The sequence below is a fragment of the Humulus lupulus genome, chromosome 5, assembly GCF_963169125.1.
Source record: "Humulus lupulus chromosome 5, drHumLupu1.1, whole genome shotgun sequence".
NCBI classification, from domain to species: Eukaryota; Viridiplantae; Streptophyta; class Magnoliopsida; order Rosales; family Cannabaceae; genus Humulus; species Humulus lupulus.
In genome coordinates this window covers 11,415,680-11,426,702 of record NC_084797.1, presented here as the reverse complement: position 1 = coordinate 11,426,702, position 11,023 = coordinate 11,415,680, and positions in this window count along the sequence as shown.

The following is an 11,023-nucleotide window of genomic DNA, read 5'->3' as shown; positions in this document are numbered from 1 at the left end:
GAAACTTATCATTAAAACAGGGCAAAACCAGAAAAGTAATGATCAAAGCTTACCTCAAACTTGGTATTGAACCCTCTCCAATGACTGAACTAAAACCACAACCTTAGCCCCTTGATTTCCTAGCTTAGCTCCACACTTGAGCTCAAAATTCCAAAGAAGAGAACTATGGAGATGAATGTACGGGAAGGAGAAGATGAAGCAAACTCTGTTTTGGGTTCTATTTCACAGCCATCCATACATCATATATATCCAAATACCAAAAGACCATTATACCCCTAGGCATAATAAAGCTTCTAAAACCACTCAAGGGCAATTTTGACATTTTCCACCTACACCGTTAATCATAATTAACGCTTCCCAATTCCCGCTAATCTCAATATTCTCAAACACCAATATTTCACATCCCGTTACCCTTTAATGCCCGGTAACACTCTAATCATTAAAACACCCCGAGACTCACCCCGAGCCCCGAGCTTAAGCCCGTTATGACCAAACCGATAATTAACATTCCTTGATCGTCTCATGCCAAATGGCTCGAAAAAACCCACATCATAATGTGGTCTCAAGATATATCACCAACATGTGAATAAATAATTCATTTACCCTCAACGGGCCAAATTACCATCACACCCCTGTGGATAAAAATATGGACTCACATGCATGCATTTCACATCATATCATAATATAATCAACATATACATGCATTTAATCAATTAATAACATAATTAAGCAAGTATGGCCCTCCCGGCCTACTATTCACGCCGTAAAATACATCGGAGAATTCGGGGCATTACAAAAATCGTCCTTTGTCCACCTATTTCGCTAATCATAATTAACACCCTCTAATTCCTGTTATTATCAAAATACTCAAACACCAATAATTCATATCCCGTTACCCTTTAATTCCCGACAACGCTCTAATCATTAAAAATAACCCTGAGACTCACCCCGAGCCCCGAACTTAATCCCGTTATGACTAAACCGCTAATTTGCACTAAAGATCGTCTCATGCTGAATAGCTCAAACAGATCCACATTATAATGTGGCCTCAACAATAGGTCACCGACATGTATATAAATATACAATTTACGCCCTAAACGGGCCAAATTACCAAAATACCCCTGACATGAAATGTGGACCCACATGCATGCATTTAACATCATATTATAATATAATTCACATAAACATGCATATAATCATTTAATGACATAATAAAACAATTATGGCCCTCCCGGCCTACTAATCCAGCCACTAAACCGCATTAGGGATTTCAGGGCATTATAGTTTAAATATTGCAGCTACACATGTGCAAGGTCAAGGCCAAAGTTTCTTGCCTATACATTATGTATTAGGCTGGTTGGCTGGACATTTTCGTGACCTATATAGCAATTGGAGCTCCTCTATTTATTTGCCTTTTTTAAGCAAATATGATGGGGTATCAGTTGAGAATCAGAGTTGTTATCCCCATTTCCTGGAAGGGCTTTGGGCCTTCGCCCTGGCCCACGGTCAGAGGTCCGGCTCGGCACATGGGCCTGGCCCAAGGTCCCTTGGTTTGAATATCACCCAAGGGAATTGGTACGGACCAGGGACTCTAGACTGGGCCCGTCTGGAGGGGTCCGGGATGTCCCTCCGGGTTCTTCTTCATCTTGAACGGTCCCGGCGATGTCCAGAGCGCCCGGACCATCGCGGCCTACGCGTCCCTATCCCAGAGCCTGGTATGGTCCGGGCCCGAGGTAAACGGAGTGGGCCAATGGTAAACGGAGCGGGCCAATGGTAAACGGACCTGGATCACCTCCTCCCCGGTTGAAGGGCCAAGCGTCCAGGATCCTGAAACCGCCTCATTTCGCGTGGGCATTGTCCCCCACTTTTTGCCTGCAGAGAAGGTCGCCTCGGGATTGCCCACTGGTGTGTCAGGACTGCGCAGCCAAGTACCCTGACTAGTCTTGTCTCCTGAATCAGCCTCGTGACTCGAAGTGGTCAGAGCCAAAGCGCCGTTTTGTCGGGCGAAGGCTTGTGTCTCAAGTCAACCAGTTGGGCCAACTTTGTGAATTTATGCTCTCTAGATGCATGCGTCTAGGCTCTGTGCGGTAGAATTCGCTAGGAAGGCTGTCTGGTTTGGGTTGCACCGTACTCGGATGCTTCCCGGACAAGGGACAGACCTTAGTAGTTTTCTCTCCCGATCAGGGTCCCGGGGCTTGTCGGGGTCCCGGGCCTGATCCGACGGGACTCCAAACAGTCCTTAGGATACTCCCTGTACCTTGACCGACTCTTTTGGGTTTAGGTACTGACTGCTTGGTTTTTTCTTTCTTTGTTCCCAGATCGTCAGTTATGGCCACGGGCGTTACACTCCATTCCAAAGAAGAGGTCAATAGGGCCCCTGTAGTCGCTCCCGGATCCAAGACACCCACAGGCAACAGGTGGGAAATGGACGTAACGGCCAACTTGTTCCGGAACTATCGGATGATGCTGCTCCTGGAGACGAAGCTGGGCATCGAATCGACTCCGAGCCTCTTCCACAATCGCATGGCTAGGCTAGAGGAACGGGCGCATACGTTCGTGGATGGATTCGGGGCTTGGAGCGCCGGACATATTAGCGCGGGAGCTACGCTTCCGCTTCATGACTACTTCGTGCGGTTCCTGACATATGTGGGGATCGCACCTTTCCAACTGCTGCCGCAAGCGTACCGCCTGCTTGCGGGGTGGAAGGTGTTCTGTGTCGCGAAGGAGATCGTGGAGCCTACTCCGGCGGAAGTTTTGTACTTCTACAAGTTGGTACCGCAAGTCAATGTTAAAAACAAGAGCTTGGACGAATTTTACAGGCTGCAGCCGCGGAGTGGCTATCCTGCTCCTACCAGCACCTGGAAGCACCCCCCAGATGTTCGGCATTACTGGTTCATGACATCCGGGTTCCTTATCGACAAGAACCCCACCCTGCTGCTGGACTTCCAGCGAGTGGGTAAGTATTCCTCCGGACCCTCTCTTTTATTCATCTTTTGCTTCCACCTCTTATCGTATCTTCCGGGTCGCAGGTCCCTTCATTCAAACCCCCCTTACCGAGTTCCTCCTGGAAAGGAGGAGATCCTATGCCAAGTTGACCGCGGATCAGCTGGACGTTGGGGGCTATGTCAATGATGACAACCTCCGGCTAATAGGGTTGTTGGCGGCCACCCAGACCATTGTCGTCCCGAGCTTCCGGGGCATCTCGTGTGAGAAGGACGCCGAGGTGGTGAGAGCGGCGTGGGCCACCGCAGCCCAGCGTAAGAAGAACCAGCTTCCGGCGGAAGAGGCCACCTCAAAAGAGCTGGAGGAGCTTTTCGAAGATGCCCTACCAAACGCCGGGACTCCCGGGGCTAGTGTATCGGGGCGAGGTAACTCCCCTTTAATCTTAACTTACGCTCCCCAAGTCGGGGACTTAGCTAGGGATAGGCTAGAGCCGCCGGACCCCGCGTTTGGGGCTGATGGGAGATGAGGCCTTCATCTCCCGTCCCTGTGGGATCAGAGGTACTAATGTTCCTGTTCGGGTTCCTCCAATACGGGGGGTTCCTGACCCCGGACGACGCAGGAGACCGGATCCACTCGTTTGCTTTACGGGAACTGAGTCTCGCCCGGGGCTTAGATGAGGGTTCGTCCCGGGCCGTTTTTTATTGTGTATTTTCATCTGTTTTGCTTATCGTCCTAACTCCTTTCTCCTGTACTTTTGCAGAGGATTCCGACATGTCTAACCCGGCCAGCGAGATGAGGAGGCTCATCAAGGAACGGTCGGCCAAGAAGGCGGCCAGGAGGCCAAACGTTGTGGCGGGAACGGAGCCCCTCCCCGCCAGTGGAACACCCGGGATAGTGCCCTGTCCAGGCGAGGCTCTGGCCATGGTTCCTTTCCAGGCCGTGGAGCCGGCCGCCGACTTCTCTTCGGACCAGCCCTCGGCGATTGATTTGGAAGCGGGCGAGGCCGTTAGCCGGAGCTCGGGAAAGAGGGGCCCAGAAGTCGATGCCGGGGAAGGCAACCCCGGGAAGAGGCCCCGGACGACACGGTCGGAAACAGCTGAGGAGTCGCATGGGGAGAGTCGACTGACCGCGAAGGAGATCCCTGCTCCGCCAGTCCTTCCCCTCCGCCCAACTCTTCTCGAGGAGGGGGAGATCGCCCTGCGGGACGAACAGTCCCGGCTGATCAACCGGACTTGGGAAAACGGCCGGTGCTGGAGGGACGACGCTTACAAGGCCCTGACAATCCGTCGTCAGGTCGAGTTCTCGGACCGTCCCGCCGAGTTCAGCGCTCCCCAGCCTATCATGGACCGGCTAGCTGCCGAGACGGGCTTCCGCCCCAAGCTGGGCCAAGACATCGCCCCCATGGCTGCTGATTTGCTGGATCAGGTTGGGAGCACTATGTCCAACCTTCAACTGAAGTGGTACGCCACGATAGCCAACCCGGATGTGCTGTTCATCTCTCAGGCTCTTCGCCACCAGGCCACCGCGGTAATGTTCACCTCACTTACATTCCTTCTGTCATTTGTTGGTGGTTTTATTTTCTAACTTTTCTTTGCTCCAGGTTGATTTACTGTCCCAGAGGAGTGTCGATCTAGTAGCCGAGCTTGCCATAAAGATGGAGACGGCCAAGCTGGAGCTGGAGGCGGCCGTGAACCAGAGGGAGGCCGTCAAGGAGACCCTCAGCCGGGAAACGGCCCATCTCTAGGAAGAAGTGGCCCGCCTGAAGGCGGAGCGCGAGGAGATTGGCCGCGCCAAGGTTGGGCTGGAAGAGGAGCTGTCCCGGAAGACAAAATTCGCCGATGAAAGGGCGACGCTCTTGGAGACGGCCGCAGCACAGTCCGCCCTGGACAAGGAGGAGATCCTGGCCCTGAAAGCTCGAGTCTGCGAACTGGGCGACTCCCTGCTTCAGGAGAAGGCGGCGCATGAGACGACCCGTCAGGAGAAGGAGGAGGCCGATAACTTGGTGGATGTTACCTTCGACGAGGCCATCTATATGGCCTGGTGCAAGGATAAGAACATGAACCTCCTCGTCTTCCCTGATCCACAATCGAAGCGTGTCGAATACGAGGCCAAGGAGAGGGAGGATGCGGACCTCCGGGCGGATGCGTTGTAGGCCCGTGTCCTGGCCTCGTGCTTTTGTTACTGTTTTTGGCTTGTAATTAAACTTAAAACCTTGCTACTTTATTTTGTTTTTTAAGAAAGCTTCCTTCCATTGTTCAGTAAAGATTTCGATTTGTTGTCGCGACTAACTGATTGCAGGGGTTTTAGTCCTGGTTCCAACGGCCGGAACTAGGCCCAACTAAATTTTCCAAGTCTCTAGCCTTGGCACTCGGTCCAGGGCTCCCGGGGCTCGGCTCAACTGGGCATTTCGTCCTTTTCAGTTTTAGGCCCTGGCCTTACCCTGGGGCAAACCGGATGTCTTTATCTCCCCGGACAACACCCGGGCTAGACGAGCCTTGGGCTTGGTCCCTTTTATTATATGCCCCCGGACATCATTCGTCCGGGGTGGGACCGGCCTTGGGCTCGGTCCTCTTTTTTAATATACCCCCGGACATCGTTTCGTCCGGGGCGGGACGAGCCTCAGGCTTGGTCCCTTTTATTATATACCCCCGGACATCGTTCGTCCGGGGTGGGACCGGCCTTGGGCTCGGTCCCTTTTATTATATACCCCCGGACATCGTTCGTCCGGGGTGGGACTGGCCTTGGGCTCGGTCCTCTTTTTTAATATCTCCGGCCGTCGTTTCGTCCGGGGCGGGACGAGCCTTGGGCTTGGTCCCTTTTATTATATACCCCCGGACATCGTTTCGTCCGGGGTGGGACCGGCCTTGGGCTCGGTCCCTTTTATTATATATCCCCGGACATCGTTCGTCCGGGGTGGGACCGGCCTTGGGTTCGGTCCTCTTTTTTAATATCCCCGGACGTCGTTTCGTCCAGGGCGGGACGAGCCTTGGGCTTGGTCCCTTTTTTAATATACCCCCGGACATCGTTTCGTCCGGGGCGGGACGAGCCTTGGGCTTGGTCCCTTTTATTATATACCCCCGGACATCGTTCGTCTGGGGTGGGACCGGCCTTGGGCTTGGTCTCTTTTATTATATAACCTCGGACATCATTCGTCCAGGGTGGGACCGGCCTTGGGCTTGGTCCCTTTTATTATATACCCCCGGACATCGTTCGTCCGGGGTGGGACCGGCCTTGGGCTCGGTCCCTTTTATTATATACCCCCGGACATCGTTCGTCTGGGGTGGGACCGGCCTTGGGCTCGGTCCTCTTTTTTAATATACCCCCGGACATCGTTTCGTCCGGGGCGGGACGAGCCTCGGGCTTGGTCCCTTTTATTATATACCCCCGGACATCGTTCGTCCGGGGTGGGACCGGCCTTGGGCTCGGTCCCTTTTATTATATACCCCCGGACATCGTTCGTCCGGGGTGGGACTGGCCTTGGGCTCGGTCCTCTTTTTTAATATCCCCGGCCGTCGTTTCGTCCGGGGCGGGACGAGCCTTGGGCTTGGTCCCTTTTATTATATACCCCCGGACATCGTTTCGTCCGGGGTGGGACCGGCCTTGGGCTCGGTCCCTTTTATTATATATCCCCGGACATCGTTCGTCCGGGGTGGGACCGGCCTTGGGTTCGGTCCTCTTTTTTAATATCCCCGGACGTCGTTTCGTCCAGGGCGGGACGAGCCTTGGGCTTGGTCCCTTTTTTAATATACCCCCGGACATCGTTTCGTCCGGGGCGGGACGAGCCTTGGGCTTGGTCCCTTTTATTATATACCCCCGGACATCGTTCGTCTGGGGTGGGACCGGCCTTGGGCTTGGTCTCTTTTATTATATAACCTCGGACATCATTCGTCCAGGGTGGGACCGGCCTTGGGCTTGGTCCCTTTTATTATATACCCCCGGACATCGTTCGTCCGGGGTGGGACCGGCCTTGGGCTCGGTCCCTTTTATTATATACCCCCGGACATCGTTCGTCTGGGGTGGGACCGGCCTTGGGCTCGGTCCTCTTTTTTAATATCCCCGGACGCCGTTTCGTCCGGGGCGGGACGAGCCTTGGGCTTGGTCCCTTTTTTAATATACCCCCGGACATCGTTTTGTCCGGGGCGGGACGAGCCTTGGGCTTGGTCCCTTTTATTATATACCCCCGGACATCGTTCGTCTGGGGTGGGACCGGCCTTGGGCTTGGTCCCTTTTATTATATACCCCCACACATCGTTCGTCCGGGGTGGGACCGGCCTTGGGCTAGGTCCTCTTTTTTAATATCCCCGGACGTCGTTTCGTCCGGGGCAGGACGAGCCTTGGGCTTGGTCCCTTTTTTAATATACCCCGACATCGTTTCGTCCGGGGCGGGACGAGCCTTAGGCTTGGTCCCTTTTTTAATATACCCACGGACATCGTTTGGTCCGGGGCGGGACGAGCCTTGGGCTTGGTCCTCTTTTTTAATATCCCCAGACGTCGTTTCATCCAGGGCGGGACGAGCCTTGGGCTTGGTCCCTTTTTTAATATACCCCCGGACATCGTTTCCTCCGGGGCGGGACGAGCCTTGGGCTTTGTCCCTTTTATTATATACCCCCGGACATCGTTTGTTCGGGGTGGGACCGGCCTTGGGCTTGGTCCCTTTTATTATATACCCCCGCGCATCGTTCGTCCGGGGTGGGACCGGCCTTGGGCTCGGTCCTCTTTTTTACATGTGCCTGGGATGACACCCCTCGCAAGTGAGCGGAGACGGGTCTGGGGTCACTTGGGAAAGACGTTCGAAAGGAATTCGCCCTGAGGCGTACATTTTCTTGGTGACAATAGCCCTTTACGACGTTTTACACACGTCATTTTCATTGTTCAAAAGGGAATAAGCCCTGAGGCGTACATTGCTTACAACGTAAATACTAAACTGGGACGAGTTCTAGGACTACTGGTAGTATTTACGGAGATGCTCCGCATTCCAGGCTCGCGGAACCTCGGAACCATCGAGGCGCTTCAAGCGGTACATTCTGGGGCAGACCTCGTGCTGGATCTCATACGGCCCTTCCCAATTAGGGCCCAGAACCCCTACTCTCGGATCCTGAGTGGCAGGGAAGACCCTCCGCAGGACTAGATCGCCGGTTTCGAACTTGCAGTTCTTGACTCTGGAGTTGAAATGCCGCGCGATCTTGCCCTGGTACATCTTCAACTGCACTTGCGACTCTTCCCGGATCTCCTCGATAAGATCCAGCGATTCCTGGAGAAAGGCATGGTTCTGGGTAGAATCATATGTGTCGCGTCGATGGGATGGGACAGTCGTTTCAATTGGGATGACGACTTTGCATCCATAAACCATTGAGTAGGGGGTGTGCCCGATTGACGTCCTTTCGGTCGTCCGGTAGGCCCACAATACGCGGGGGAGTTCCTCGGGCCATTTGCTCTTACAGGCCCGGAGCTTTTTCTTCAGCATCCCTTTTAGGATTTTGTTCACGGCTTCGGCCTGCCCGTTCGCCTGTGGTCTGGCGACTGCCGAGAAACTCTTCACTATACCGTGTCTTTCGCAAAAATCCGTGAAGTGAAGCTGTCAAACTGCTTCCCGTTGTCGGACACGATTTTGTATGGGAGGCCATATCGACACACTATGCTGTTGACGACGAAATCTAAGGCCTTCTTGGACGTGATCGTGTTCATGGGCTCCGCCTCGACCCATTTCGTGAAATAGTCTACAGCCACTATGACATACTTTACTCCTCCCTTTCCGGTCGGGAGAGATCCCACAAGATCGATTCCCCACATTGCGAAGGGCCAGGGGCTGTTCATCAAGGTTATCTCTGTCGGGGGGGCCCGAGGGATCTTCGCGTACCTCTGGCACTGCTCGCACTTGCGGATGTAGTCTATGCAGTCTTTCTTCATGGTGGGCCAGAAGTATCCTTGGCGCAGAATCTTCTTGGACAGACTGGGCCCGGCCGTGTGATCTCCGCAAAAGCCTTCGTGGACCTCATGCATGATGGCTCCCAGCTCGGTCCCGGACACGCACCTGAGGTAAGGCATAGACAGTCCCCGGCAATAGAGTTTCCCGTCCATCATGACGTATCGGTGGGCTTGGTATAGGAGTTTCCTGGACGTGGCTCGATCGTTCGGAACTTCCCCGGTGGACAGGTATCGGATCAGCGGCCCCATCCAGGAAGTGGAGTGGTCGACCGTATTGACGGTGGGAGCCCTGATGCTTGGGACGGGGAGATGGTTGACGGGAACAAGTCCGGCCAGTTCGGCCTCTGCGTCGGTTGCCAGCTTCGCTAATGTGTCTGCGAACACGTTCTTCTCCCGGGGAATCTGGCGGATGGAATGCGCCGCGAACGTTTGGAGCATCTCCCTTGTTTGAGTCACGTATGCCTCCATTCGTTCTCCCTTGGTTTGATACTCCCCCGAAATTTGTCTGACTACCAGCTGAGAATCACTGTAAATTTCGAGGTTCGTTGCCCCTACTTCCCGGGCCAGACGCTGGCCGGCTAGGACAGCTTCATGCTCCGCCTCGTTGTTCGAGGCTTTGAACTGGAAACGGAGGGCATTTTGTAGCTGGTGCCCCTGCGGTGACACCAAGATGATCCCGGCGCTGGCCCCGTTCTCGTTCAAGGCTCCATCCACGAAGATTTTCCAAACGGGCGCCGCGGGGACACTCTCTTCTGGGGGGATCCCGGAGCATTCGATGATGAAATCGGCCAGGGCCTGTCCCTTAATGGACACCTGGGGCACGTAAGATATATCAAATTGGCTCAGCTCCATTGCCCATTTCAGGAGTCTCCCTGACGACTCAGGTTTCTGCAACACCTGTCGCAGGGGATGGTTGGTTAAGACCTTTATGGTGTGAGCCTGGAAGTAGGGTCGAAGCTTCCGGGAAGACATCAATAGGCAGAAAGTCAGCTTTTCTATTAGCGGGTACCTAGACTCGGCGTCTAGTAATCGCTTGCTCACGTAGTACACCGGGAGTTGTGTCCTTTCCTCTTCTCGTACTAACGCGGCGCTGATGGCATGCTCGGTCACGGCCAGGTATAGAAACAAAGGTTCTCCTTCGACTGGCTTCGACAGGATGGGGGCCTTGGCCAGGTGTTCTTTCAGCTTCTGGAAGGCTTCTTCGCACTCAGGTGACCACTCGAACCGCTGACTCCCCCGAAGGACGTTGAAAAAAGGGACGCACTTGTCTGTGGCTTTAGAAACGAAACGGCTCAAGGCGGCCACCCGCCCCGTCAGGCTTTGGACGTCCTTGTGCTTCCGGGGAGGGGCCATGTCGATCAGCGCCTTGATCTTCTCTGGGTTGGCTTCGATTCCTCGGGAGCTCACTATGAAGCCTAGGAACTTCCCGGAAGCTACGCCGAAGGTGCACTTCTTAGGGTTCAGCTTCATCCCGTACTTCCGGATAACTGCGAAAGCCTCCGCCAAATCGTCTGCATGGTCCCGCGACGTCTTGGACTTGACCAACATATCGTCGATGTATACTTCCATGTTTCGCCCTAGCTGGGCCCGAAACATTCGATTGACGAGCCTCTGGTAAGTTGCTCCGACATTTTTGAGTCCGAAAGGCATGACTATATAGCAATAGATGCCCTTGTCGGTTTGGAAACTGGTGTGCTCCTGATCCGCCACGTGCATGGAGATCTGGTTGTAGCCTAAGTAGGCGTCCATGATGCTTAAGATCTCGTAACCGGACGTAGCATCCACCATCTGGTCTATTTGGGGGAGCAGGAAACAGTCCTTCGGGCACGCTTTGTTGAGGTCCGTGAAGTCGATGCAAGTTCTCCAGGTCCCGTTAGGTTTCGGCACCAAGACAGGGTTGGCCAGCCATACGGGGTATACTGCTTCGCGGATGAAATTGATGGAAGACAACTTCTCCACCTCCAGCTTGAGGGCCTCGGCCCTTTCCGTCCCCAAAGGTCTGCGCTTCTGGCAGACCGGGGTCGCATTTGGGTCAATACTTAACGCATGGCAGATGATATTGCGGTCGATCCCGGTCATATCAGAGTGGGACCATGCTAGAAGATCCTGGTTTTCCTGGATTCGGGCGATAATGGCGGCCCGAATGTCCGCCGGC